Source organism: Stegostoma tigrinum, unplaced genomic scaffold, assembly GCF_030684315.1.
Source record: "Stegostoma tigrinum isolate sSteTig4 unplaced genomic scaffold, sSteTig4.hap1 scaffold_84, whole genome shotgun sequence".
Classification (NCBI taxonomy): domain Eukaryota; kingdom Metazoa; phylum Chordata; class Chondrichthyes; order Orectolobiformes; family Stegostomatidae; genus Stegostoma; species Stegostoma tigrinum.
The window spans coordinates 5,817-33,031 of NW_026728790.1; the positions used below are offsets into that span (position 1 = coordinate 5,817).

The 27,215-nt window shown below is 45.3% G+C and overlaps 1 long non-coding RNA gene across 1 annotated transcript; it reads left to right on the plus strand.

The window, feature by feature from the left end:
* The first annotated feature begins 2,790 nt into the window (after positions 1–2,790).
* On the plus strand, positions 2,791–26,458 carry LOC132209310 (uncharacterized). The gene is made up of 3 exons (XR_009445413.1): positions 2,791–2,951; positions 17,257–17,525; positions 21,646–26,458. It is a non-coding gene; the product is annotated as an uncharacterized LOC132209310 (long non-coding RNA).
* Positions 26,459–27,215: the final 757 nt, after the last annotated feature.

Here is a 27,215-nt window from a genome sequence, read left to right on the forward strand (position 1 = left end):
CTTGACCTTGGCAGCAGGGAAGCAACGCGCAGCCCTGGTGTCTCAAATGTGGCTGCAGAATCTATGCCCCCAACGAATGAGTCTCCAACCACGTCCGCTAATTTGGATTTGCCTGACCCTGTCCCACAGCAGGGTGGTTTGTACCATGGACCTGGCTACTGCTGGTTGTATAACTGACCCAGTTTAGTTTTAGATCAGTGTTAACCTTGGTTTAGTGGATAGTCAAGCACCTGAGTCGTCTACAATACAGGAGAAATACATTCTTAAGCTCACGGATTCTGTGACAGTCAAGGACAAGCACTGAATTGTTCTAACCTCATTTCCAACACCTGGCCCATAGCCTTGCATGGCTTGGATAGCACTTGCATGTTTTAAAAAAAAAATAAATGGAAGGATGATGTGAGGGTAAGGACATGGAATTTTTTTGGTATGGTCATATTCTCTCTTGTTGGAGCTGATTGCTGCTTAGCACTTGTATGGCGCAAATGTAACTTAACCTTTATCAGGCCAAGCCTGATAGTTGTCCAAGTCTCACTGTATTTTCTCACCGTTGACTTCACTGTTGGGCCTAACCAACATTTTGTACATACCCTGCCTATTCTGAAACTCTATCACTTATATTAAGTCTAATAAAGACAAGTATCCAATGTGCCTTCCAAACCACTTCAACAACCTGGTCCATTACATTGGGGGATCAACAGGCGTGCACATCAAGATCCTGAGATCCCTCTGATCATTGGTGCTTGTGAGGTCCCTATGATTCATCATGGGCTCCAAAATCTGTCTGTGCTGTGTCACCTGATCCTTATCCGTTTGTCCTTCCATGAAATAATGTTCACAAACGCTTCTCAAAAATTCTTCCCAATCCTACTTTTGCAATCATGATACAAGTGAGCATAAAACTTGGAACACTACAGCAACAGGAATGTGCCCGTTGGGCCAAACATGACAACAAATGAAATAATCCCTTCTGCCTGTCCTTGATCCATAGTCCTCCATTCCTTACCTATTCGCGCACTTAACTATAAGTCCCTTTTAAATGCTTTCATCGTATCTGCATCCACTACCACCCCGGGCAATGTATTCCACACTTTTAACATGCTCAGTGTGAAATATTTGCCCCTCACATCTCTTTTGAACTTCCCCCCTCTCAGCTTAAATGCATGCCCCCTCATAGTGGACACTTCAACTCCGGGGGAGAAATTTTCTGACCGTTAGCTGTATTTATGTATGTCCTAATTTTATAGACTTCTATCAAGCCTGCCCTCAGCTTCTACTGCTCCAGAGAAAACGAAGAGTTTTTCCAGCTTCTCCCTCTCGTTCATACCCTCTATTCCAGTCAGCATGCTGGTAAATCTCTTCTGCACCCTGTCCAAAGCCTGCACGTCCTTAGTGTAATATGGCGGCCAGAATTGAATGCAATACTCTGTGTGGTCTCACCAAAGTCTTGTAAAGCTGCAATGTGACATCCTGACTCTTGCACTGAGTTCCCCTATGAATAAAGGCAAGCATGCGATATGCCTTTTTGACCACCCTATCTACTTGTGTGGCTACTGTCAGGGAGTTATGGTCTAGGACCCCAAGATCCCTCTGGACATCACTGCTGTTTGGGGTCCTACCATTAACTGTGTATCCCTTTCCTTAACACTTGGTCTCCTAAAATGCAACACCTCATGCCTGCCCAGATTAAATTCCATCGGCCATTTCTCCGCTCGTGTTTGCAATTGGTCTGTATCTTGCTGTGTCCTTTGACAACCTTCCATGCTGTCCACAAGTCCACTGGTCCTTATATCATCTGCAAACTTACTAATCCCCCGTCTACATTTGCAACCAAGTCATTTACACATATCACAAACAGCAGAAATCACATCGATGCGGAACACCACTCGTCACTGAGCTGCAGCCAGAAAAACAGCTTTTCACCACTGAGACGGCAAGAACTGTACATGCTGGAAGAACGCAGCAGGTCAGGCAGCATCAGAGGAACCGGAAAGCTGACATTGTTGATGCTGCCTGGCCTGCTGTGTTCCTCGAGCCCTATACTGTGTTATCTTTGTTAGCCTTCCACCGCTACCGTCTGCCTGATATGGGCAGGCCAAGTCACCATGGATCTCATGGATCTTAATCTTCTGGATGAGCATACCATGAGGGACCTTATTGAAAACCTTCGTAAAATCCATGTATGTATGTTATCAACTGTTCTACCCGAATTGATCACCCTTGTCACCTCCTTGAAAACTTCAACTGACTTGGTAAGACATAACCTGCCTCGCATAATACCATGCTGGCTGTCCCTTATTAGCCCATACTTTTGAGACATGAGACACTCACCAGTCTGTAGTTTCCTGGAAAGTCCCTGTTTTCCTGCTTGAACAGAGGAACGACTTTATCCACGCACCAGTCTCCGCAACCCCTCCAGTGCCTGGCAAGGATATCAGATCCTATTGAAAGTAGTGCGTTGATGCATTTGTATCACGATTGTGTTTTGTTTCAGTCCTAACATTGAAAGCAGTGTAAGAATGTCTTTGTGCAGCAGGCGAGGTGTGATGAGACTGAGCCTTCATACAATTGCAAGATGTTGAAAATTTGCCATTATTTATGAAAACAGTGATAAATTTCCATGATCAACATTTCTGTTACACTGCAATGATTGTCCCGTGGCATGTAAAATCAGAAAGATACGATAAAATGAGACTGGGTCATATGCAGGGAGAATGTTTGCCTTTCATGTTTATAGAAGTAGTGAAATATTTCCATGAATCTAAGAGTCACTTTTCCGTTCATCGAAGGACACAATCATCGCCTTGGAAGCTTCATCACGATGCTAGTTTGCATTTCTGAAGAGGGAAGAAGAAATCAATATGCAAATTCAATTCCATGGTTTTGGAAGTCCCATTGAGAACACGATTTATTTGCGCCGGCATAATGCTCTGACCGAGAAAGAATTGAAGGTGAGTTTGTAGTTTGGAAGATCGCAGCAATTTATGCATCAAGTTCTTCATCGATAACGTTCCATTGCTTTCAAACTGCATTTTCCACTCTGCGAGATAATAACTGTTAGAACAAGCAACAGGATGGGTAGGTGGTCTATGGGGAATGCAATGTTACAAAACCCAATCCATTCAACAACATATTTCAGATATGTCAACAAATTAAATATTCCAGCACAGGATAAAACAAGGAAGATGAGAGTGAGGAGGCAATAGTTCTGATGACAAAAGAACAGAAATTTACCTTTCTCCATTCGAGCAAAAAAGCAGGCACACAAATAAATAATCATCTAACAATGCACGTGTGCAACGGAGGCTACAGGGGGAGTAAAAATGCCGAATTGTTGTCATGCGTGTTGCTGAAAGGGTGATTGAAACAGATTCTGTGGTAAATTTGAAGAAATACAGATAATGCATCTCAGGATGTTGGAGAAGGAACATTTATGGACTGAGGCAAATTGTATTGCCCTTTTCAGGAGTTATTAGGTTCATAATGAATTGAAAGACTTTCTTCCGTGCTGAAAGCTTTAGTTTAGTTGCAGCTGGATCGCAATTTCTGTTCGTGGTAGTATTTAGCAAACTGTTAAAAGTGAATGTCACTGCACAGAATTCCAAACATGACTCCAATCAGTAGAGAAAATATCTAAGGGGTATGATGAGTTGTATCCTCTCATGTTGAACAATGCAGCGACAGCTACAATGGAGGCACTGATGATAATCTTCCAAGAATCCTTAGATTGTGGAAAATTCTCAGAGGATTGAAAGATTGTGAACATAACACCATTATTACAAAGATACTTCGACAAAATAGTAAGGCAGTATTGCCAATTTAGGTGAACCTGGGTAGATGTTCATGCCGGCAATGAAAGATGAAATAACAGGGTACTGAGTGTGCTATAACATCCTACAGAGTTAACATCCTTTTATAAAGGGGAAATAATACTTGACAAACTTGCTACAGTGCTTTGAGAAGGAAACAAACATTACTGACGAAGGACCACCAGTTGATGTTGTACATTGAAATTTCAACAAAGCATTTGATAAGGTACAGCTCATAAGGTGTCTCAAAAGAAAAGAGCCCATGTGTTCAAGGGCAGTATGTTCGGATGGACAGAGGACTGCATCGTAAATAGAAGTAGAGTCGTAGCAGCGGGATGGTAACTTAGAAGTCGTGTACGGCCACAGAGTGAATGCTGCATAGGCCGAACACCTCATGTTGACTGGGTTGATTTCGGAAATGGCGGAGGGGATTGCTATGCTTCAGAATGTTGGGCGGGCTGGGACGACATTCTTTGGAGTTTATAAGATTGAAACAAATCTTATTTTTTCAACATTTAAGATGCTTAAGAGGCTTGATGGTGTATATCTGTAGAGATTACTCCCATTTGTGAAAGATTTTACGACCAGAGGCCACATTTTCAAATTGGTTGCCTATTAATTTAGGGGAAGAATTAGTTCTTTCAGGTTGTAGCAATCTATTGAACACTTTAGCAGAAAAGGTTTTAGAGGTAATGCCATTAATTATATGCTCGGCTGAGATGGCCAGGTTAATTTTTAAATCCAGGAACAACGACAATGAGAAAAGGGTAGTCTTTACAGTGGAAGATACTTCAAGGATCCCCTTATTACTACAGAATACAGGGAGGAATTAAACACATCACTACCACACCATCAGTACCATGAGAGAAATAGCAGTAGACAATCTGATGGAATAAAAGCAGATTAGACTCTTTGCCGTGATGGTTGACTTTCTAAGATTCTAAACAATGAGCTTCAGAGTCGGTGTATGCATTGATTGTAATTTTCCAAAAAGTTTTAGATTCGAGAGAAGCATCTGAGGGCTGGAAAAATGCTGATGTGACATCCCTATTTAAAAAGGAGAGAGGCAAAAAGAAGATAACTACAACCGAACCATCCTAACATCTATTGTTGGAAATATGTGGCAATCAGCGATGAAGAAAATAGTAGCAGGACATTTGGAAAGTCATAATCTAATCAAACAGAATCACCATAGCCTGATGAAAGAGAAATTATGTCTGGCTAATTGTTTTGGTTTTTGGAGGAAGTTTTGGAAGGAGAATTAATAGAGGAAAGCCAGTAAATGTGTTGTGTTTGGACTTGGAGAAAGCATTTGAGAATGTACTCAAAAGTAATAAGCTGAGAGCTGAGGTTTTGAAGGTCGTGTATTGCTCGGGATCAGTATGCTTTGCATGTTCTGGAAGGAGAGATCGCATCTAGAGTGAATGTATATTTTGGTGGCAATGTCTGTGCAGAGTGTAAGAGGTGCCATTTGCTTGTTTTTTTTGCCTGTTAGTTCATAAGCATTTTATTTTGAAACAGGGTAAATTGAAGCCAGAATCAGGGACCCAGAGGGTGAACCAGGCTCATTGTTTGGTGATAGCTAGTGGTTTAAGAATCTATTATCAGGAACTTTGAGATTGAAACTAAGTCGGAGAAATATTTACAGGCTACAAACTAAAAGACCAGAATGTTTTTAAATCAAATTACGATCGAAGTAATTGAAATGGAGATGCCAGGCCAGACGATGATTTATACCTACGTGACGGGGGAGTGGTCATACCCCATACTCCAGCTCAGGGTTGATGAACTAGAACCTCAGTTTTGACCGATCAACAAATCATGCGGGGGAGAGTTACCAGGGAATGCTGTGCTTCAGGAGGCAGTCAAACACCTTAGATTAACTAGCTGAAACTCGGTCAGTGGCCAGGGACGTGAGAGTGTGACAAAGAACAGGGCAGGTGGAAGGATCCAGGATATAGTGCAGATGGAACCTTGGTCTTTGATCTTATCTAACAGCTTTGAGATTCTTTCTTCGTGTGTGGATGAGAGTGCAGGGTATAGGGAAGATGAGTAAGCTGACTGTAGCACTGTGGTACAGGGGGGACATTCAGGAGGGGATAAAAAGTGAAATGTAGTTATAATCAGAGGTAGTGTAGTTTGGGGAATGAACACTGTTCGTTGTGATGAGGATCGAGAGTCTTGAAAGTAGTGTTGCCTGCCTGGTGCCCAGGTTCAGGATATTCCATCTCGGCTACAAAGGAACTTGAAGTGGGAGGAGTAGAAATCCAGCTATCGTGGTCCACACAGGTACCATTGATATGGAAGAAAGAGGAAAGAGGTTCTGCTGAGGGATTATGAGCGCTGAGGTGAGAAAGCAGAACCAGAAATGTAGTAATCTCTGCATTCTTATCTGAGCAATTTGGCACAGTGTGAAGAAAATTCAAGATGTAAATGCATTGTTCAAATGGTGGCATGGCAGAAATGTGTTTGAATTCATGGGACATTGGCATGGGTATGGGGAAGGAGGGAGTTGTTCTGGTGGCATAGGCTCGACAAGAATCATATGGGGACAAGTATCCTGGCAAAAGACAGAGCTAGGTCTCGGGGGTAGAGCGTTAAAATAAAAAGTGTGGAGCGGGTGAGTTCAGTTGCATGGAAAATTATGGAAAAAGTTAGAAGCTGGTAAGTGCTCAGCAAAGTTTCCAGAGCAAGTCATAGGACCAAAAGTATGGAAATGGTCAGGACTCTGACTTCAGGTGCAGCAGATAAGAACGGTGGCCGAAAATGGCGGACTGAGGATCTTGTATTTAATTGCAGGGAGTGTATGAAACAAAGTGAATGAGTTTGTGGTGCAGATTGATCGCTCTGGGTATCACAGAGACATTGTTGTTGGGAACTAAATATCCAATGATTCATGTCCTATAGAAAGAACAGGCAAATGGTCAGAGATAACCAAATGTGGAGCTGGATGAACACAGCAGGCCAAGCAGCATCTCAGGAGCGCAAAGGCTGACGTTTCGGGCCGAGACCCTTATACTTCAGTAAACGTCAGCATTTGTGCTCCTGAGATGCTGCTTGGCCTGCTGTGTTCATACAGCTCCACACTTTGTTAAAGTGGATTCTCCAGCATCTGCTGTTCCCATTAGCACTGATAAAAATGGACAGAGATAACAGGGTTGGCTTGTCGGTAAGAAATGAGGTAGCGCTGAAGGAACCACAGGTCTTGAGCTTGTTTACTCATGACTTTGAGGAAAGGGGTGAATGTACTGTGGCTAAATTTGGAGTTGACTCAAAAATATTTACAAAGACAAGGCATGACAGAGAAACAGAGATTTACCAGGATGTTAGATAATGAAATGTGAGGCTGGATGAACACAGCAGGCCCAGCAGCATCTGAGTAGCACAAAAGCTGACGTTTCGGGCCTGGACCCTTCATCAGAGAGGGGGATGGGGTGAGGGTTCTGGAATAAATAGGGAGAGACGGGGAGGCGGACCGAAGGTGGAAAAGTCCCTCTTCCACACCTACACAGGCCCCGAACCCCACCTCATCCCCCGTTACATTGATGACTGTATCGGCGCCGCCTCTTGCTCCCCAGAGGAGCTCGAACGGTTCAGCCACTTCACCAACACCTTCCACCCCAACCTTCAGTTCACGTGGGCCATCTCCAGCACATCCCTCACCTTCCTGGACCTCTCAGTCTCCATCTCAGGCAACCAGCTTGTAACTGATGTCCATTTCAAGCCCACCGACTCCCACAGCTACCTGGAATACACCTCCTCCCACCCACCCTCCTGCAAAAATTCCATCCCCTATTCCCAATGCCTCCGCCGCTTCTGCTCCCGCGATGAGGCATTCCACTCCCGCACATCCCAGATGTCCAAGTTCTTCAAGGACCGCAACTTACTCCCACAGTGGTCGAGAACGCCCTTGACCGCGTCTCCCGCATTTCCCGCAACACATCCCTCACACCCCGCCCCCGCCACAACCGCCCCAAGAGGATCCCCCTCGTTTTCACACACCACCCCACCAACCTCCGGATACAACGCATCATCCTCCGACACTTGCGCCATCTACAATCTGACCCCACCACCCAAGACATTTTTCCATCCCCACCCCTGTCTGCTTTCCGGAGAGACCACTCTCTCCGTGACTCCCTTGTTCGCTCCACGCTGCCCTCCAACCCCACCACACACGGCACCTTCCCCTGCAACCACAGGAAATGCTACACTTGCCCCCACACTTCCTCCCTCACCCCTATCCCAGGCCCCAAGATGACATTCCACATTGGCAGATGTGCAGGTGAACCTCTGCTTAATGTGGTATACTGCATCCACTGTACCCGGTGTGGCTTCCACTACATGGGGGAAACCAAGCGGAGGCTTGGAGACCGCTTTGCAGAACACCTCCGCTCAGTCCGCAACAAACAACTGCACCTCCTAGTCGCAAACCATTTCCACTCCCCCTCCCATTCTTTAGATGACATGTCCATCATGGGCCTCCTGCAGTGCCACAATGATGCCAGCCACCCGAAGGTTGCAGGAACAGCAACTCATTCCGCCTGGGAACCCTGCAGCCTAATGGTATCAATGTGGACTTCACCAGTTTCAAAATCTCCCCTTCCCCAACCGCATCCCTAAACCAGCCCAGTTCGTCCCCTCCCCCCACTGCACCACACAACCAGCCCAGCTCTTCCCTTCCACCCACTGCATCCCAAAACCAGTCCAACCTGTCTCTGCCTCCCTAACCTGTTCTTCCTCTCACCCATCCCTTCCTCCCACCCCAAGCCGCACCCCCATCTACCTACTAACCTCATCCCACCTCCTTGACCTGTCTGTCTTCCCTGGACTGACCTATCCCTTCCCTACCTCCCCACCTATGCTCTCTCCACCTATCTTCTTTTCTCTCCATCTTGGGTCCGCCTCCCCCTCTCTCCCTATTTATTCCAGAACCCTCACCCCATCCCCCTCTCTGATGAAGGGTCCAGGCCCGAAACGTCAGCTTTTGTGCTCCTGAGATGCTGCTTGGCCTGCTGTGTTCATCCAGCCTTACATTTTGTTATCTTGGATTCTCCAGCATCTGCAGTTCCCATTATCTCAAAATAAAGATGCACCAGTTTACAAATGAGATAAGAAGGAATTTCTTCTTTCAGAGCGCTGAGTGTCTTTGGAACTCCTGACCAATAGATATCTATGATGGAAAAGTCCGAAAGCACGCATAGGACTGAGATAAATGCATTCTTGGCAAGTTTTGGGGGTTCAAGGGTAACGGTGAAAGGACAGCAAAGTGGGTATGCAGAGTGTGACATGAACCATTATCCTATTGGATGGAGGATCAGGTCAAAGGACCTATTTCTATTGGCCATGTCGTCTTAAACGATGATATTTGGTAACTAGAAGGACAAGAACGATAGGTAAATGGGGACCCATCAGCAGGATGTTCCTATTCAAGCTACTGATGATCCTGAAACTGAAATATATCTCAGTTCCTTCATGGTTAAAATCATGAAACTGACTTCCTAACAGGATTGTGAATCTAGTTACACAAAATTGACTGCAGTGTTTCAAGAAGCTAGCTCATCCTGACTTTCTCGAGGGCAACTAGGCCCAGTGCTGTCAACATCTCGGAAATGAATTCAAAGATGATGCGTTACATTTCTAGAACGAGCCAAGGTACATTAACTTGATGTTGCAGGCAGTTTTGGTGGTCTGTCAAGACTTGAAACGATCTCTAACCCAGGCTATGCTGTTTCAAAAAATTCAAGTCATTGGGCTGCAGCATTGAGCTGATTCCAATCGGTTGTGGAGCGTTCTTTTACTCTAGGATTTGAAATATCATGTCCTGGCTGCTGCAGCAATGCGTTGTGAGTGTGTGTTGCATTTTAATTTGTTTGGAAGAGTTTTAAAAACAAAAGCCTGCCTTCACAGGCAAATTCCAAGTTCTGAAGCATTTTCAATAATTTTCGATTTAATAACGATGGCCCAATTAGTGTTCCAAAAACAGAGTTCTATGATTTAGTTAACAGAATTCAATTATGCGAGTAGAGAGAAGGTGGTGGGAGCTTAGTACTTGAACAGCTGTTGCCGATGCGCTGTGGGTACTCTCAATGTCATGACAGAGCGAAATGCAGGGTTGTCACACAGGAATCCTATCTTACTTTTGCCCTTGTCCCTCTAAATGGAAGTGGTTGTGAGTTGGAAAATGCTGTTGATGGATTTTGGTGAATTCCCTCGCCTTGTGTGTAGTTCGCAAGTGCACCCCCTCGTGTGTGTTCAGATTAATTTCCATTTGCCACACAAATCAATCTGACCTGCCTGTTTTCATCACCCTGCAATCCTGGGCTCTCCTCATCACAAGTTACCATCTCAGCGATTTTCATATGTTTCACAAACTTAGTGATCTCCCCTCGAAACATTTAAGTCTAAATCATTCTGATATAGCACAGCAGTGAGCGCTCGAACAATAATCCCTGGAGAGCCTCACTGGACACAGACTTTCAGTCACGAAACATGGATCAACCATAACCTTCTGCTTCCTGCCAACTCAGCCCATTCTGAATCCAACTTACCAGATAAAGTCAGAGTCATCGAGCTGTAGAATATGGAAATGGACCCTTTGGTCCAACTTGTCCATGTCAACCAGATATCCTAACTAATCCAGTCCCATTTTCCTGCGTTTGCTACATAGCCATCTTAACTCCCCTCATTTATATCCCCTTCCAGATGCCTCACAAATGTTGTAATTTTCCCAGCCTCCACCACTCCCTCGGAGAATCAAGTGTGGAGCTGGATGAACACAGCAGGCCAAGCAGCATCTTAGGAGCACAAAAGCTGACGTTTCGAGTGGAGACCCTTCATCAGAAAAGGGGAATAGGGAGAGGGTTCTGAAATAAATAGGGAGCGAGGGGGAGGCGGATCGAAGACGGTCAGAGGAGAAGATCGGTGGGGAGGAGACACGCGACTTAAAAAGGCCGGGATGGAAACTGTAGACGAGAGTATAGGTGGGGAGGTAGGGAGCAGATAAGTCAGCCCGGGGGGGGACGGACAGGTCAAGAGGGCAGGATGAGTTTAGTACGTCGGAAATGGAGGTGGGTCTTGAGGTGGGAGGAGGGGATAGGTTAGAGGAAGAACAGTTTAGGGAGGCGGGGACGAACTGGGCTGGTTTTGGGATGCAGTGGGGGGAGAGGAGATTTTAAAGCTTGTGAAATCCACATTGATACCATTGAGCTGCAGGGTTCCCAAGCGGAATATGAGTTGCTGTTCCTGCAACCTTCGTTTGGCATCATTTGTGGCACTGCAGGAGGCCCATGTTCAGTTTGGTTATGACTTTTGAGGAATGGATGGTCCCTTGGAGATTGAAATTGGAGAAAGATTTCAGGATTTTTTCATGTTCTTGTCTTTCTGTTGCGCCCCTCGGAAAAAAGCAATGAAAGTGCCGTTAATTTTTTTGCATGACGAGCTGCTGCATACTAACCGGTCTCACACCATTAACATCACCTTGTCCTTGTGGATATGGATAAAGTTCTCAAAGCTGACAGAAGATTGAAACCTCTTGGATTATGTGACGATGGTACGTTTCCTTGCGTTTAAAAAAAAAATGCTTGCAGCTTAATGAGCATAATATAGAGCACAGTGGCTCTGGTTAACACTGCTGTGTCAATTCCACCCTTTGATGACTTTCTGTGTGGAGTTTGCACATTCTCCATGTGCCTGCATGGGTTTTCTCCGGGTGCTCGAGTTTCCTCCCACAGTCAAAAGATGTGCAAGGTCGGTGGATTGGCCATGCTAAATTTCCCAAGGTGTTCAGTGATGTGTCGGTTAGGTGAGTTATAGGTGGATGGGTCTGGGTGGGATGCTGTGAGGGGCAGTGTGGACATGTTGGGCTGACGGACCTGTTTCCACACAGTATGGATTCTCTGATTCATGATTCTATGATTTTACTGAGCGCAAAGGTACAATATTAACTCGTCATATTTGTCACATATTGACAAGAAAGCTTTCATGTCAGTTTCTATGCATTTGCAACGTGTCTGCTGTCTCTAACAAGGCTGACTATATCTCCTTCTCTGATGCACATCTCCTGTCCCCTGACACTGAGAGGTGACACTTGCTTTTCATTCAGTACAATCAATAAAACAATAGCCTCCATATCAGATCCAGCGGCTTCTCTTAACGCACAGACGCTGTTCTTTTTTTCCTCCAGGTATTGACCACTCATCATTTCTAATTCCTCATCTCATCTCTCTCTCATGCTCCCTCTCTCTCTCAGTCTTTATCTCTCCTCTCCCTGTTCTCCCCCATCACTTCACTCACAGGCACAAACAGAAGTTCACAGTCACACGATGTTGCACATGCATATCCTGTCCCTCATGCACAAACACACTACACACACAAAAAAAAAGTCAGGAACACAGTCTCTCACAAACACACTCTGTCACATTCTCACTCATTCATAGTCCATACCGCCACACAGTCGTACACGGTCTTGCACACATTCTGTGGCACACTTGCATGCACTGTCGCAGGATCTTTTGCCAATGCTGTTACTCTCAAGTACACACACACTACCACAAATCTCTCCCTCACACACTTACACTTGCCAATTCGCTTGCTGTCAAGCTCACTCACTCTTAGAGACACTCTCACTCCCTCATGCATGCTGTAACACTTCCCTTCTTGTGCTAACTCTCTTTCACACACTCTTGAGCACAGTCACTGGCACACACATTCTGTCATGCGCACACTCACGCTTTCATGCACTGTCTTTGCACTCTTGAACACAATCATACACTCACCTCTCTCTTGCACACAGTCAATTTGATTTGAGTCGTCATTGTCACATGTGCCCAAGTACAGTGACAAGTTTTCTTCTGCATGCAGTATAGACAGATCATACCATACAAGGCGCATTAGTGAAATGGAACATAGCGACAGCTGCAGAGAAGATGCACAGAGAGCGAGATCAAAATTAGATTTAAACTTTTCAGTGTCCTATTCAGATGTCGAATAACAGCGGTGAAGAAGCTGTTCTTGAATCTTTTCACACATGTATACAAACTTGTTGACACCTTCCCTTCAGAAAAAGGGAGAAGAGAGTGTAATTGGCGGGTGAGAAGGGCCTTTGATTATGTCAGTTTCTTTCCCGAGGCAGCAGGAAGTAAAGGTGGAATCAACGAATGGAAGGCTGGTTTGCATGATGGACTATGCTGTGTTCATGACTCTGTAGTTTCTTGTAGTCTTAGGAAGAGCTGTTGCCAAACCATGCCGTGACATGCATCCAGATAGGATGCTTTCTCTGGTACATAAATGAAAGTTGACCTTGTGGACACACCGAATTACCTTAGCCTGCTGGGGAAATAGAGACATTGGTGTGCGCTTTTGCCCATTGCGACGATCTGGGTGGACCAGGAGAGATTGTTGGTGATCGACACTCTCAACTATCTCCACCTCAGCAACATCTCTCTCACTGCCTGATGCAGGCGCTCACACACTCTCACATTCTGTAGCCTATTCTGTTTGTCTGTCTGTCTCTCTCTCTCTCTCTCTCTCTCTCACAGTCTCTCTCTGTCTCGCGCTCTCTGTCTCTCTCGCGCTCTCTGTCTCTCTCGCGCTCTCTGTCTCTCTCGCGCTCTCTGTCTCTCTCGCGCTCTCTGTCTCTCTCGCGCTCTCTGTCTCTCTCGCGCTCTCTGTCTCTCTCGCGCTCTCTGTCTCTCTCTGTCTCTCTCTGTCTCTCTCTGTCTCTCTCTGTCTCTCTCTGTCTCTCTCTGTCTCTCTCTGTCTCTCTCGCGCTCTCTCGCGCTCTCTCGCGCTCTCTCGCGCTCTCTCTGTCTCTCTCGCGCTCTCTCTGTCTCTCTCTGTCTCCACACCCCCCCCCCCCCCCCCCCCCCAGCAACCCCTCTGGCTTTGTCTCTCTCTCTCTTTCTCTCTCTCCCACACACACCCACTATTTTCTCAGTCTTCCATGGTATCTGAATTGTTGGAAGAATTAACTTAGACTGAGCGTGGATTTTCTCCCAATATAGTTATGACAAAGCAGAACCAATTCTGCCTGGAAGAAGAAAGGCAGGAGCATAATAATTAGGGATTGTTTTGCTAGAGGAACCGTGCTGTGATATGCATCCAGATAGGATGCTTTCTGTGGTACATCAGTGAAAGTTGCCCTTGTGGACACACGGAATTGCCTTCGCCTCCTGGGAAGTAGAGACAACGGTGTGCTTTTTTGCCCATTGCGATGATCTGGATGGACCAGTGAACTAATCTAAGCCCATCCCCCCGACACGATCCCATTATCATCCATATGCTTATCCAAGGACTGTTGAAATGCCCCTAATGTGGCTGAGCTAACTGCATTGGCAGGCAGGGGGTTCCACATCCTTGCCACTCTCTGAGTAAAGAACCTGCCTCTGACATCTATCTCAAATCTATTACCCCTCACTGTTTAGCTGTGCCCCCTCATACAAGCTGATGTCATCATCCTCGGAAAAAGACCCTCACTGTCCACCCGATCTCATCCACTTATCATCTTGTATGTCTCTATTAAATCCCCTCTGAACCACCTTCTCTCCAATGAGTACAGACCCAAGTCCCTCAGCCTTTCTTCAGAAGACCTTCGCTCCAGACCAGACAACATCTCCTCTGCACCTTTTCCAATGCTTCCGCATCCTTCCTGTAATGGGGCGACCAGAACTGTACGCAATATTCCAAATGAGACTGCACCAGCTTTTTGGACAGTTGCAGCATGACATCACAGCTCTGGATCTCAATCCCTCTGCCAATAAAACCTAAAAGACCGAAGCCGCCTTCACAGCACTATCAACCTGGATGGCAATTTTCAGGGATCGACATAGATGGACACCCTCTGCACAGCAACACGACCAAGAATCTTTCCATTGACCCAATATTCTGCCTTCTTATTATTCATCCCAAAGTGAATCACCTCACATTTATCCGCATTGAACTCCATCTGCCACCTTTCCGCCCAATTCAGCAGTTCATCCAAAGTCTACCGGTAACCTGCAACATTCTTCCACATTGTCCACCACTCCACTGACTTTAGTGTCAGCTGCAAACTTACTAACCCATCTACCAATGCCTCCGTCCAAGTCACTTATGAAAATGACAAACAGCAGTGATCCCAAAATAGATCCTTGAGACACATCACTAGGAACCAGACTCCAGGCTGAATATTTTCTATCAAGCACCACTGGTTGCCGCCTTAGCCAAAGCCAGTTTCTAATCCAACCTGCTAAATCTCCCTCAATCCCATGTCTCCATGTTTTCTCCAATAGCCTACCATGTGGAACCTTATCGAAGGCTTTACTGAAGTCCACGTACACCACGTCAACTGCCCGACCCTCATCCACATGCTTGGTCACCTTCCAAAATTACTCAATGACGCTTGTGAGACACGACCTGCCCTTGACAAATCCATGTTGACTATCTCCCATCAAATTGGTGCTTGCTCGATGATTATAAATCCTATCTCTTATAATCCTTTCCAAAACTTTTCCTACAACAGACGTAAGGCTCACTGGGTTTGTAATTACCTGGGGCATCTCTACTGCCCTTCTTGAACAAGGACTCAACATGTGCAACCCTCCAGCCTTCTGGTACTAAACCTGTAGACAATGAGGACTCAAAGATCAAGGCCAAAGGCTCCGCCGCCTGTTCCGTAGCCTCCCAGAGAATCTGAAAGTTTCGAAGGATGATGCGTTGTATCCGGAGGTTGTTGGGGTGGTACGTTCGGACGAGGGAGACTTTGTTTTGGTTGTTGTTGCAGGGTTGGGTGAGAGGGATTTGTTGCAGGAAATGCTGGAGACACGGTCGAGGGCGTTATCAACCACCGAGCGGTGGAAGTTGTGGTCTTTGAAAAATGAGGACATCTGAGATATACGGGAATAGAATACCTCATCCTGGGAGCGCAGATGCAGAGGCAAAGGAATGGGGAATAGGGGATGAAGTGTTGCGGGAATCTGGTGGGAGGAGGTGTATTCTTGGTAGCTGTGGGAATTGGTGGACTTGAAATGGATATTTGTTTCTCAGTGGTTGGAAATAGAGAGGTCTGGGGAGGAGAGAGAGGTATCAGAGATTGTCCAGGTTAACTTCAAGTTCAGGAGGAAGGTGTTGGTGAAGTGGATGAACTGTTAGAGCCCCTTGTGGGAACACGAGGCGGTGCCGATACGGCCATCGATGTAACGGAGGAAGAGGTGAGGTTGAGGGCCAGTGTAGGTACGGAAGAGGGAGCGTTCCATGTAACCTCCAAAGAGGCAGGCATCGCTTGGGCCCATGTGGCTACCCTGGCCACCCCGTTTGTCTGTAGGAAGTGGGAGGAATTGAAAGAGAAACTGTTGAGGGTTGTTCAAGGACCGGAACTTCCCCCTCCTCAGTGGTCAAAAACGCCCTCGACCGTGTCACCCGCATTTCCCACACCTCATCCCTCACACTCGCTCCCCATAATAACTACCAAAACAGTGTCCTCCTCGCCCTCGCGTCCCACCCCACCAACCTCCGGATTCAATGCCTCGTCCTCCGACCCTTCTGCCATCTGCAATCCGACCCCACCACCAAAGACGTTTTTCCCACCACCCTCAGGTGACTCCCTGATCCGCTGCACACTCCCCTCGGCTGCATCCAAAACCAGCCCACCTATCCCGTCCTGCAACCTCAAACCCCACCCCCATTTCCTACCTCCTAACCTCTTCCCGCCCCCGAGACCTGTTCGTCCTCCCCGGACTGACCTATCCCCTCCCTACCTCCCCACCTACACTCACCTCGACTGGCTCCATCCCCACCTCTTTAAGTTGTCTGTCTCCTCTCCACCTAACTTCTCCTCTATCCATCTTTGATCCGCCTCCCCCTCTCTCGCTATTTATTTCAGAACTCTCTCCCGCTCCCCCTTTTCTGATGAAAGGTCTCGGCCCAACATGTCAGTTTTGCTGCTCCTAAGATGCTGCTTGGCCTGCTGTGTTCATCCAGCTGCGCACTTTGGTATCTCTACATCTCTTAACAACCTCATTAAGTGAGTTCTAGAGAGAACTGTGCAGGGTAGACTTTGGGTTTATCATTCTAACTTGCCAGTCCTGAAAGATGAAAGTTGGTTTGTGTTGGATGTTTGTCTCATAGCTACGAAAGATTCACTGAAAGGATTTTTCAAATCTTTTGTTGAGAATTGTACCCATTTAGTCAGTAATCCTTTTCCTTTTTTAAAGCTTCCTTGGTAGTGACAAATTTCAAATATCTGCGGAATTTTATTTGGCTTTGTATTGGTTCTCTGTGATTATCTGTTAATGACTCGACGACCTGCTAGCTGATTACAGAATTTATCATTGATGTGCTTCAGTCTTATAATATATATCCCAATTTCAGGAGAAAGTCCAGAGAGACCTTTTAAAGGAAAGGGGTTTCGAAAGAAAATCTATCGATCAAAATCATGAATAGTTGATAAATTATTTGCATTTCATATTTCCAGAACGTACCCCGGAAGAGAGAGCCCAGAGAATTGCCAAAGCTGTCCGCAAACAGTCAACAGAAGTGAAGGAAAATTGGGAGCAATTGAAAACCCGTGCAAGCAACTGGCAGAAACAGGTGGAAAAGGCGTTGGAGAAACTTCAAGAACTGCAGAAAGCTCTGGATGATCTTGAGGCTCATGTGATAACAGCTGAGGGGGTCCACACTGATTGGCAACCTGTGGGTGACCTGCTTATTGACTCATTGCAGGATCACATTGATAAAACCACAGTAAGTGCAATTACATTACACTTCACTTATGAACAGATGTAACCACAATGTTGTATGGAGACGATCAGTAATATGAGTACTTCAGTAATATTGATTGAATGGTTGTTAACTTAATTTGCAAATTAAAACTTAGTTGAGCATGCCTTCTGATGATATCACAACATGAATATCAGTATAATTGAGGATTTTATTAGCCAGTGACATCAGCTGAGTTATCTGCTTGTTGCCATGTTATCAGGGTTAAAGGTAAAGTCTTAGCACGCCATTTGGCGACTCCTTAGAGAGAGACAACTGGTTATGATTTAACCTGAAGATGACCACGCCTCAGTCAAGTAGAGGGGTTGAGGCGAAGACCCTTTGTGGTAAGCTCACTGGTATGGCAATTGAGCCCTCTCTGCAGGGCATCAGTCTGCATCAAAAACCAACCGTTCAGCCAACTGAATTTGAATAGAGTTTAGGATTGGAGAGCAATCCATGCAATTATTTTTTTTAATGAATGTTTCTCACTGAGACTCTCTCACTGGCAAACTTTTTAAAAGCCAGCTCAGCCATACGGGCGAGATCAGTTCCTGATCTCAGCTGAATTTTTTGACCTGGGGTGGGTCTGCGTTCGGAGTTCAGTGATTGGAATGAATTATCATTAAGTTAGCGAGAGGGATACTGCACGTGAATAGATCGATGTTTTGAGCAGAGGATGAGATATGAGCAAAAGTTTAATTGATGTGGAAGACCAGCCACAATCATCATTGACGGTGGAGCAGGCTCGAGCGTCCATGCAACATTGTGCTGCCGCTATTTGACTTGTTCTGTGGAAAGGAAGGAAAATGGTCAAAGTGTCAAAAATGATGAAGACCACATCATTCTACAACCTCAAAATTTGATTGTGTTCAGCATATTATCACTCCTGGTACCCCTAAATCCTGGTCTATCATCTCAGCAGCTCGACTCTGCCCATAAGCTGGTTACTTGTGACATTTTTGAGGGATCTTCCCAAGTCTGAAAATCATTTTTGTGTTTGTAGAATCAGAGTTGGCCAGTGTGGAAGGAGGTCGTTTGGCATATCATAGCTCTTTGAAGTAACTCCCCAATTCGTCCCCCTCTGCTTGGCAATGACTTCAACCACTTATAAAATCTCTTTAATGGAGGGAAACTTTGAAGGCGTCTGAAAGGAGTATTCACGATCCCAGAATACAACTGAGCCTTATTAAGTTCTTAGTTTTGACGATCAAAAGCTTGATGAAAGAGGATTGTTTTAAAAAGTGCCTTAAAAGAGGAAACGTACAGAGGCTAAGATGTGTAGGAAGTTAGCGAGTTTTGAGAAGATTTGTTGTTTGGGTTGAGGTTCTGGATGTGAGTTTGCTCGCTGAAGGTGCAGGAAGTCTCTTGTTGGGTTTGAAGCCGACACAATTAAATGTTTGGCAACTAATAGTGGGCCGTTTGAAATCAAGAGTGGGCAAGAGGACATAATTAGACGAGTGCAGATATCCTGAAGTATGGTTGGACTGGTGGAGATTACCAAAATAGCCATAGGCATAGCCAAGGAACGATTTGGAAACAAAAATGAGAATTTAATAAAATTACCGTTAATAGTGTCAGTCAGGTAGAAAGTACAGAGAATAGGATTTGGTTCAAGGTGAGACTCGGGCAGTGGAGTTTTAGACGACGTCAAGTTTTCAATGGGCAAATGTGGGACTCCAACAGGGAATGCATTGGAATTGTCAGGTCCAGAAGTGAAGTAGTTCCAGATGAAGGTTTCACTGCTAATGAGCCAAGACAAGAGACAGGTAGGCAGGATTGAAAAGATGTAAAGAGACAGCTTGAGGGATTGCATGAATGTGTTGTTGGACGTTCATCATGGGATAAACAAGATGCCAAGGTTGTGCTGAGACAAGCGTAATATTACATTGTTGCCAAGGCGGAGTAATGCAATCAGTAGGTAGTGAATAGAGATTGGTGTGGGGACCACAAAGTGGTCTTCCCAGTTTTAAATTGTTATCTCTACATAGTTGCGCAACTTTATGTTCTGTTCAAAAGGCATTACTGACAAGGAAACAGAAGTTAGCCATTTGTTTACTTGTCAATATATCTTGATTTTTCCACCATCTTCTCCAATTATTAACACAACATGTGCACTGTACGAACTGAACCGTTCAAACCTTAAAAGGAAATGTTAAAATTGTGGAATATAAAGTTAAATTTATTTCATTGAAAATTTAAATAAATTACATGAAGGTTTGACCAAGACTGCAAGGAATTAGATGGAATACCAGATGAATAAAACAAGCAGTGGTAAGGTGGTATGAGCTGGATGTTCCTGAAGAAAGAGAACACAGCCAACCTTTCTTCCATCAGGGGGATTAATTGTGTGGCGTCAGACACAGTCGATTCAATCATTCCTTCTGTCTTTACTGTCTGACTATACTATGGTTGTAATATTTCCTTTTTTAAATGCTCAAGGTTAGACATACTTCACTTGACATTCTCATTTTATAAATTTTAAGAAGTTGACTTATTGTCAAGTCACGGTAGGATTGAAAACACATTCTATAACTGTTTGAAGTCAGAAGTCACATGACACCAGCTTGTCGTCCAACAGGTTCATTTGAAATCACACAAGCTTTTGGAGTGCAGCCCCTTCATCAGGTGCAGTTAGTGAGGTGACCACAGAGAGAGAGAGCTTATAAGCAGAGAGATCAAAAGATCATAGAATTGGCGTGAGTGGAGTGTCAGATAATAACTCTATACAGGTGACCAAGAGTGTTAGAGGCAAGTAAAGCGTTTATAAAGTCCATGTCAGTGCTGTGTTGTCATGATAATCAGGCAGCGCAACAGGAATGTACAAAAGGTGACATCTCAGGTCAGACTCTGACTTGTAGTTTAGAGGCTTGTGTTCAGAATCTGTCTTAGAGTTTTAACCTTTATTTCAAAAGCAAGAATTTATAAGATACCACACTGACTGTAACTACAAGTTGTGTGTTTCTTCAACAAAATATCTGCAAACAAACAAACATCCTGGATGAAGACTTATTATCTGACACTCCACTCACACCAGTTGTATGATGTTTTGATCTGTCTGCTTATCAATTGTGTGACTGTGTGTTTTCCTCCCTGACCGCACCTGATGAAGGGACTGCACTCCGAAAGCTTGTGTGATTTCAAATAAACCTGTCAGATTATAACCTGATGTCATGTGAGCTCTGACTTTGTCCATCCTCATCCAACACCAGCACCTCCACATTATAACTGTTTGGAACCAAGTCAGTGCAACAGGTGTATGTCGAACATTTGACTTCGGAAGAATGCCTAGTGCTGAAAAATTCATTAATAACAAAGGATTTCTTCATTGTGCCATCTATTGTAACATGCTGCGTCTCACAGTCATAATGAAAGGATGGCCACTTCAATTTAGCAGGGCCAACAACAGTTATGGACATTTTTAGCATGGGAGGAGGCCATTCAACCTATTTTATCTGTCCCAGCTCTCTCCCAGCACAAGAAAATTAATCCTTCTCTCGAACTCATTCCACATATTTCACAGAATTGAAATATATAGGTACATATTTAGGAGATTTTAACATCAAGTGAGCAGTTCTTGCACTTCACCTTGTCACTAAAAATGGAAAACTTGACTTACAAAGAGTGGGTCTTTATTTTGTTCTGTTTTGATGATGAAGCAGATGCAAGTCAAAGTGCTGGAACTGGCCTCTTGAACTTAGCAACTGTTCAACGTGTATAAAATGAATTCAGTGCGCATCTACTAAAAGCAGTTTTATGGAAGGAAAAGGTACCAAAGAAGATTTGGTGTATTGTGCTTGATGCTATTATACGCCAACCTGTGAAAACAGAACTCTACGACTGTGAGTGTTGAGTTCTGAGAGGGGGCTATCTTGTTTGAATGTACATTGCTAAGCCTAGGCCTATTTTCCCAACAGCAAAATTGGTAATCCAGCAAGAAATGGATATTTCTCTCATTTGTTGGCTGCAAGTGTCTGTTTAAAGTTTCCTTATATACAGGTGCTTAACCTGCTTTTACAGTTTGAACATTTATTATGCTAATGAAAATTTTTTGAATGGTTTCACCTCCAGTTTTCCTCTTTATACATATTTGGTATTTTTTCAGGGTAAGGACTATCTGCAAAATCTGAGATTGGGTTTTGAAAGACAGCAGCCTTTGTTTAGGAGAGCTAATGGGAACTGCAGATGCTGGAGAATGCGAGATAACACCGTGTGGAACTGGACGAAGACAGCAGGCCAAGCATCATCTTAGGAGCACAAAAGCTGATGTTTCGGGCCGAGAACCACCTTCAGAAAATGGGGAGGGGGTGCGGGTTCTGGAATAAATAGGGAGAGAGGGGGAGGCGGATGGAAGATGGATGGAGGAGAAGGTAGGTGGAGAGGAGAGTATGGGTAGGGAGGCAGGGAGGGGATAGGTCAGTCTGGGGAGGCGGGACAGGTCAAGGGAGCGGGATGAGGGGAAATAGGGGTGCGGCATGAGGTGGGAGGGGGGATGGGTGAGAGGAAGAATAGGTTAGGGAGGCGGGGACGAGCTGGGCTGGTTTCGGGATGCAGTGGGAGGACAGGAGATTTGGAAGCTTGTGAAATCCACACTGATACCATTGGGCTGCAGGGTTCCCAAGCAGAATATGAGTTGCTGTTCCTGCAACCTTCGGGTGGCGTCATTATGGCACTGCAGGAGGCCCAGGTTGGACGTGTCCTCTCAGGAATGGGAGGGGGAGTTGAAATGGTTCGTGACTGGGAGGTGCAGTTGTTGATTGCAAACTGAGCGTAGGTGTTCTGAAAAGCGGTCCCCAAGCCTCTGCATTGTTTCCCCAATGTAGAGGAAGCCACAACGGGGACAGCGGATGTTTTGGATATTTCTTCAGCATTGATTTTCATTCAGAGTTGGTTCGATTTTGCTGAAGCAATAGACATAACTCACTATGACGTAGACAATGTCAGAGTTAATGTTTCGCGTCCTGTGACCCTTCCTCAGATCTCACTCTTCACTGATGCTGCCAGACCTGCTGAGCTTTTCCAGCAACTTCTGCTTTTGTTGCTGATTTACAGTGCCCACAGTTCTTTTGTTTTTTACAACACAGACAAAACTTGATCTCTGCAGGAAGCATGATGCTGCATTCTCCAACTTCCCTGGCCTTTTGTAATATAATATTGTCTTTTTAGGACAGAAGTGGCTTTTTTTTTGTTTTAACTTCTGCACATGCTTTCTATGCAGGTTAAAAGTCTACACCTTTTCAGTTCACTGCAGTGCTGCATAATGAAGACTTGGAACAATTTTTTTTATGAAGTAGAAAATCAGTGTGGTTTGTTTTCCAAAATGTGATGTGTAAGTGCAACACTTAACAGTGTGTTCATCAAACTAACACAGAACTGACTCAAAGGTAGAAGACAGGGTGGTGGTGGAGGATTGCTTTTGAGACTAGAGTTCTTTGATGTGGGGTGTGCCACAAGAATCAGGGCTGGGTCAACTGATTTTCATCATGTGTATAAATGATTTGGATGTGAATATTGGAGGTATGGTCAGTAAGTTTGCAGATGACACCAAAATTGAAGGTGTAATGGACAGCCAAGAAGGTTACCTCAGAGTATATTGGTGTTTTGCTTAGATGGGCAAATGGGCCAAGGAGTGACAGATGGAATTGAATTTAGATGAATGTGAGGTGCTGCATTTTGGAAAGGCAAATCGGGCAGGACTAATATACATAAAGGAAAGGTTCTGGGGAATGTTGCTGAACAAAGAGACCTTGGAATGCAAGTTCATAGTTCCATGAAAATGGAGTTGCAGGCAGATAAGTTAGTGAAGAAGACTTTCGCTATGCTTGCCTTTATTGGTCAGTCATTGAGTGAAGGAGTTGGGAGGTCATGGTGCAGATGTACAAGGTATTGGTTAGGACACTTCTGGAACACTGTGTACAATTCTGTTCTCCCTGCTACAGGAAGAATGTTGTGAAACTTGAACGGGTTCAGAAAAGATTTACAAGGATGTTGCCAGGATTGGAAGGTTTGAGCTGAGGGAGAGGCTGAATAGGCTGGGGCTATTTTCTCTGGAGCTTCGGCGGCTGAGGGGTGACTTTATAGAGGTTTATAAATCATGAGGGTCATGGATAGGGTAAATAGTCAAGGTCTTTTCCCAGAGGGTGGGGAGCCCAAAACTAGACATCTTGGTTTAAGGTGAGAGAGCAACAATTTAAAAGGGACCCTTTTAATGCAGAGGGTAGTGCATGGATGGAATGAACTACAGAGGAAATGGTGGAGGCGGATACAAACATAATATTTAAAAGGTATCTGGGTGTGTATAAAAATAGGAAGGGTATAGAGGGGTAGGGGCCAAATGCTGTCAAATGGGACTAGATTTACGTAGGCAATCTGGTCGGCATGGACGAGTTGGACCAAACGGTCTGTTTCCATGCTGTCAAACTCTATGTCTCTATTGTTTCCTTTGATCTTTGTGTTGCAGAAATTTCTAGAATCATTTCATATATATTTTTCTTGATATATTTTAGCAGCTTTCCTGGAGCAAGTCTGTTTTCCTTCGGATGAGACGACTTTCAGACATACTCCCTTTATTATGAGATTTAATTGCGGTAAAATGAGGAGGATTTTTATTCACTGAGACACACATGACTATATGTTTAAAGCATTGGCAAAAGAGTTCTGTTCAGACTGTCATGTTATCTGGTGTTTGTACCAGGCTTTCCGATGAAATGCAAGTGATTAAGGATGCTAATGATGCCACATGTTATTACAAGAGGAAATGAACATACAAGTAAGGATTTTATGCCACATTTATACACAGCATGGACCACGCAGCATGGATGCCGTGACGGAGTGAAATGGGATGCCGTGACGGAGTGAAATGGGATGCCGTGACAGAGTGAAATGGGATGCTCACAGCGAATTGCCCCCTCCATCCTGACCCTCTCGCAGCGACCTGACCCGCTCACACTGACTCGCCCCTGCAGTCCTGACCAGCTCACAGCTACTTGTCTCTGCAGTCCTGACCCACTCACAGCGACCTACCCCTCCGTGCTGACCCGCTCAGAGTGAGTTGCCCCTGCAGTCCTGACCCCCCTCACAGTGACCTGCCCCCTCACTCCTGACCCGCTCTGCATTGAGGAAACCAAGCGGAGGCTTGGGGACCGCTTTGCAGAACACCTCCGCTCGGTTCGCAACAAACAACTGCACCTCCCAGTCGCGAACCATTTTAACTCCCCCTCCCATTCCTTAGACGACATGTCCATCATGGGCCTCCTGCAGTGCCACAATCATGCCACCCGAAGGTTGCAAGGACAGCAACTCCTCATCCGCTTGGGAACCCTGCAACCCAATGGTATCAATGTGGACTTCACAAGCTTCAAAATCTCCCCCTCCCCAACTGCATCCCAAAACCAGCCCAGTTCTTCCCCTCCCGCTACTGCATCACAAAACCAGCCCAGCCTGTCTCCGCCTCCCTAACCTGTTGTTCCTCTCACCCATCCCTTCCTCCCACCTCAAGCCACACCTCCATTTCCGACCGACCACCTCATCCTGCCTCCTTGACTTGTCCGTCTTCCCTGGACTGACCTATCCCCACCCTCCCTCCTCACCTGTACTCTCCTCTCTACCTATCTTGTTTTCTCTCCATCTTCGGTCCGCATCCCCTCCTCTCCCTATTTATTCCACTTCCCTCTCCCATCCCCCTCTCTGATGAAGGGTCTAGGCCTGAAATGTCAGCTTTTGTGCTCCTGAGATGCTGCTTGGCCTGCTGTGTTCATCCAGCTCCACGCTTTGTTATTTTGGATTCTCCAGCATTTGCCATTATCAGTGGCCTTTCCTCTTTGTCAAAGTTTGTGCAAAAGCAACACGATATGGGGCGGCACGGTGGCTCAGTGATTAGCACTGCAGCTTCACAGCACTGGGGACTCAGGCTCAATTCCAGCCTCAGGCAACTGTTTGTGTGGAATTTGCACCTTGACCCTGTGTCTGCGTGGGTTTCTTCCAGGTGCTCCGATCTCCTCCCACAGTCCAAAGAGGTGCACGCTAGGTGGATTGGCCATGCTAAATTGCCCATAGTGTTCAGGGGCGTGGGTCTGGGTGGGATGCTCCAAGGTTTGGTGTGCACTTGTTGGGCCAAAGGGCCTGTTTCCACACTGTAGGGAATCTAAACAATCCTGTTCCCACATCTCCATGTTATAACCCTGCTGAGCACTGCACACAGAGATGTTTGATAACAAAAGGATAACAATAATATTCAAACCCAGTGCTGGAGATGTATTTTAAATACACTGAGGCCAGTGTCGATCTCCAATTCAACTTTTATTTACAAATGAACTGTCTTCAACTTTAGCACTGCCTCATTCAGAGATAGTTGCCAGGGTGTCAGCATCTCTGACCCTCACACGACTTAGCTGTCAGTCAGGGCTCCCTGATTTGGGCTGTTAATGTGGACCAGTCAGGCAACTCATATTCTGTGAGGTTCAACTGGCCGACCTGGTCACAAACCAGTGCGGTGTGTTCATCGAAAATCAAACATGTACTAGAAAGGTACCATTACATACCAGTGCAAAGGAAGGCATGAGGCTAAACTGGGGAGGGAAGGGAACTGCTTATTGGGGGTGGCTCAGAGAGTGGAAGAAAATCGAATGGGAAGAAGACCATTTGAGACTGAGGGAGAGAGATGTAATTGCCTGAATGAGGCATTCCAATTGCGAAATGGATTTTTGTGTGTACACCCTGTTCAGTTTCCCCGATCTTAATCTGTCCTCCTCTTTAAATCATTCGTATCTGAAATTTCTGTATCATTTCCAAATGCTCTGTCTCTAATGTTATGCTGTTGGAATTGTTTGAACTGCAGAGATATCATTTATTTGCACAAATGTGTTCAGTGAAATGAGTTGCATGCTCTTTATGTATTATTCTTCCTGATTCTATTATACGCATACAAATTAAAGTTAGTTCCACTTTTGAACAACAAACTGCTTTTAGATGTATGATGTATCTCATTTGCCTGCCACTTAGTCTTGTTGATGAGTTGTGTTTCTGTTTTGTGAAGAAATTTGAATGAGCTGGAGCACTAATGGCAATGCCCAATGTGGTGATATTCCAACATTGCAGCTGGAAGGTGGGGCGGGGAGGGGGATGGGTTTCACAAGAACTGTTACAGAGGGAAATGGAGAGACAGGTGATGTATGTGGCAGCACCGAGACAGTGAGGAGAATGAAATGCAGCCTGAAGGGGAATCTGGCTGCATTCTCCCAGGCACGGGCTGAATGGAAGAGGACAGAAAGGATTCACTCAGAGGAAGAGTAGATGAGACTGGACTGATTATGAAACAGGCAATCATCATTGGCAAGTCACTGATAGGAGGGTGAATCAATCGGGCTCACTTTAAGACTGTTTACAGTTACCATATAGTTCCTGGGAGATGTGTAGATCAGGCCAGGCTCATACAGAAACGCTTCCCGGAGTAATTAACACGTAGACCCCACTGGGAAAGAGTGAGGGGTTGGCCGTCCTGCTACCACTGATGCACTGAAAGCTTGGGGCATAACTGGGACGATGGGGCTGCTGCTGCCGAGGCACAGTCGGAAAGGACCACTGAGATTTTCCTGCTGAAGGTAAATGGGGGTCCATTCAGTCCTCGGACCCTCCCCGTGTCTCACATGTATGTAAATAGTTTTGTTGTATGTCTAA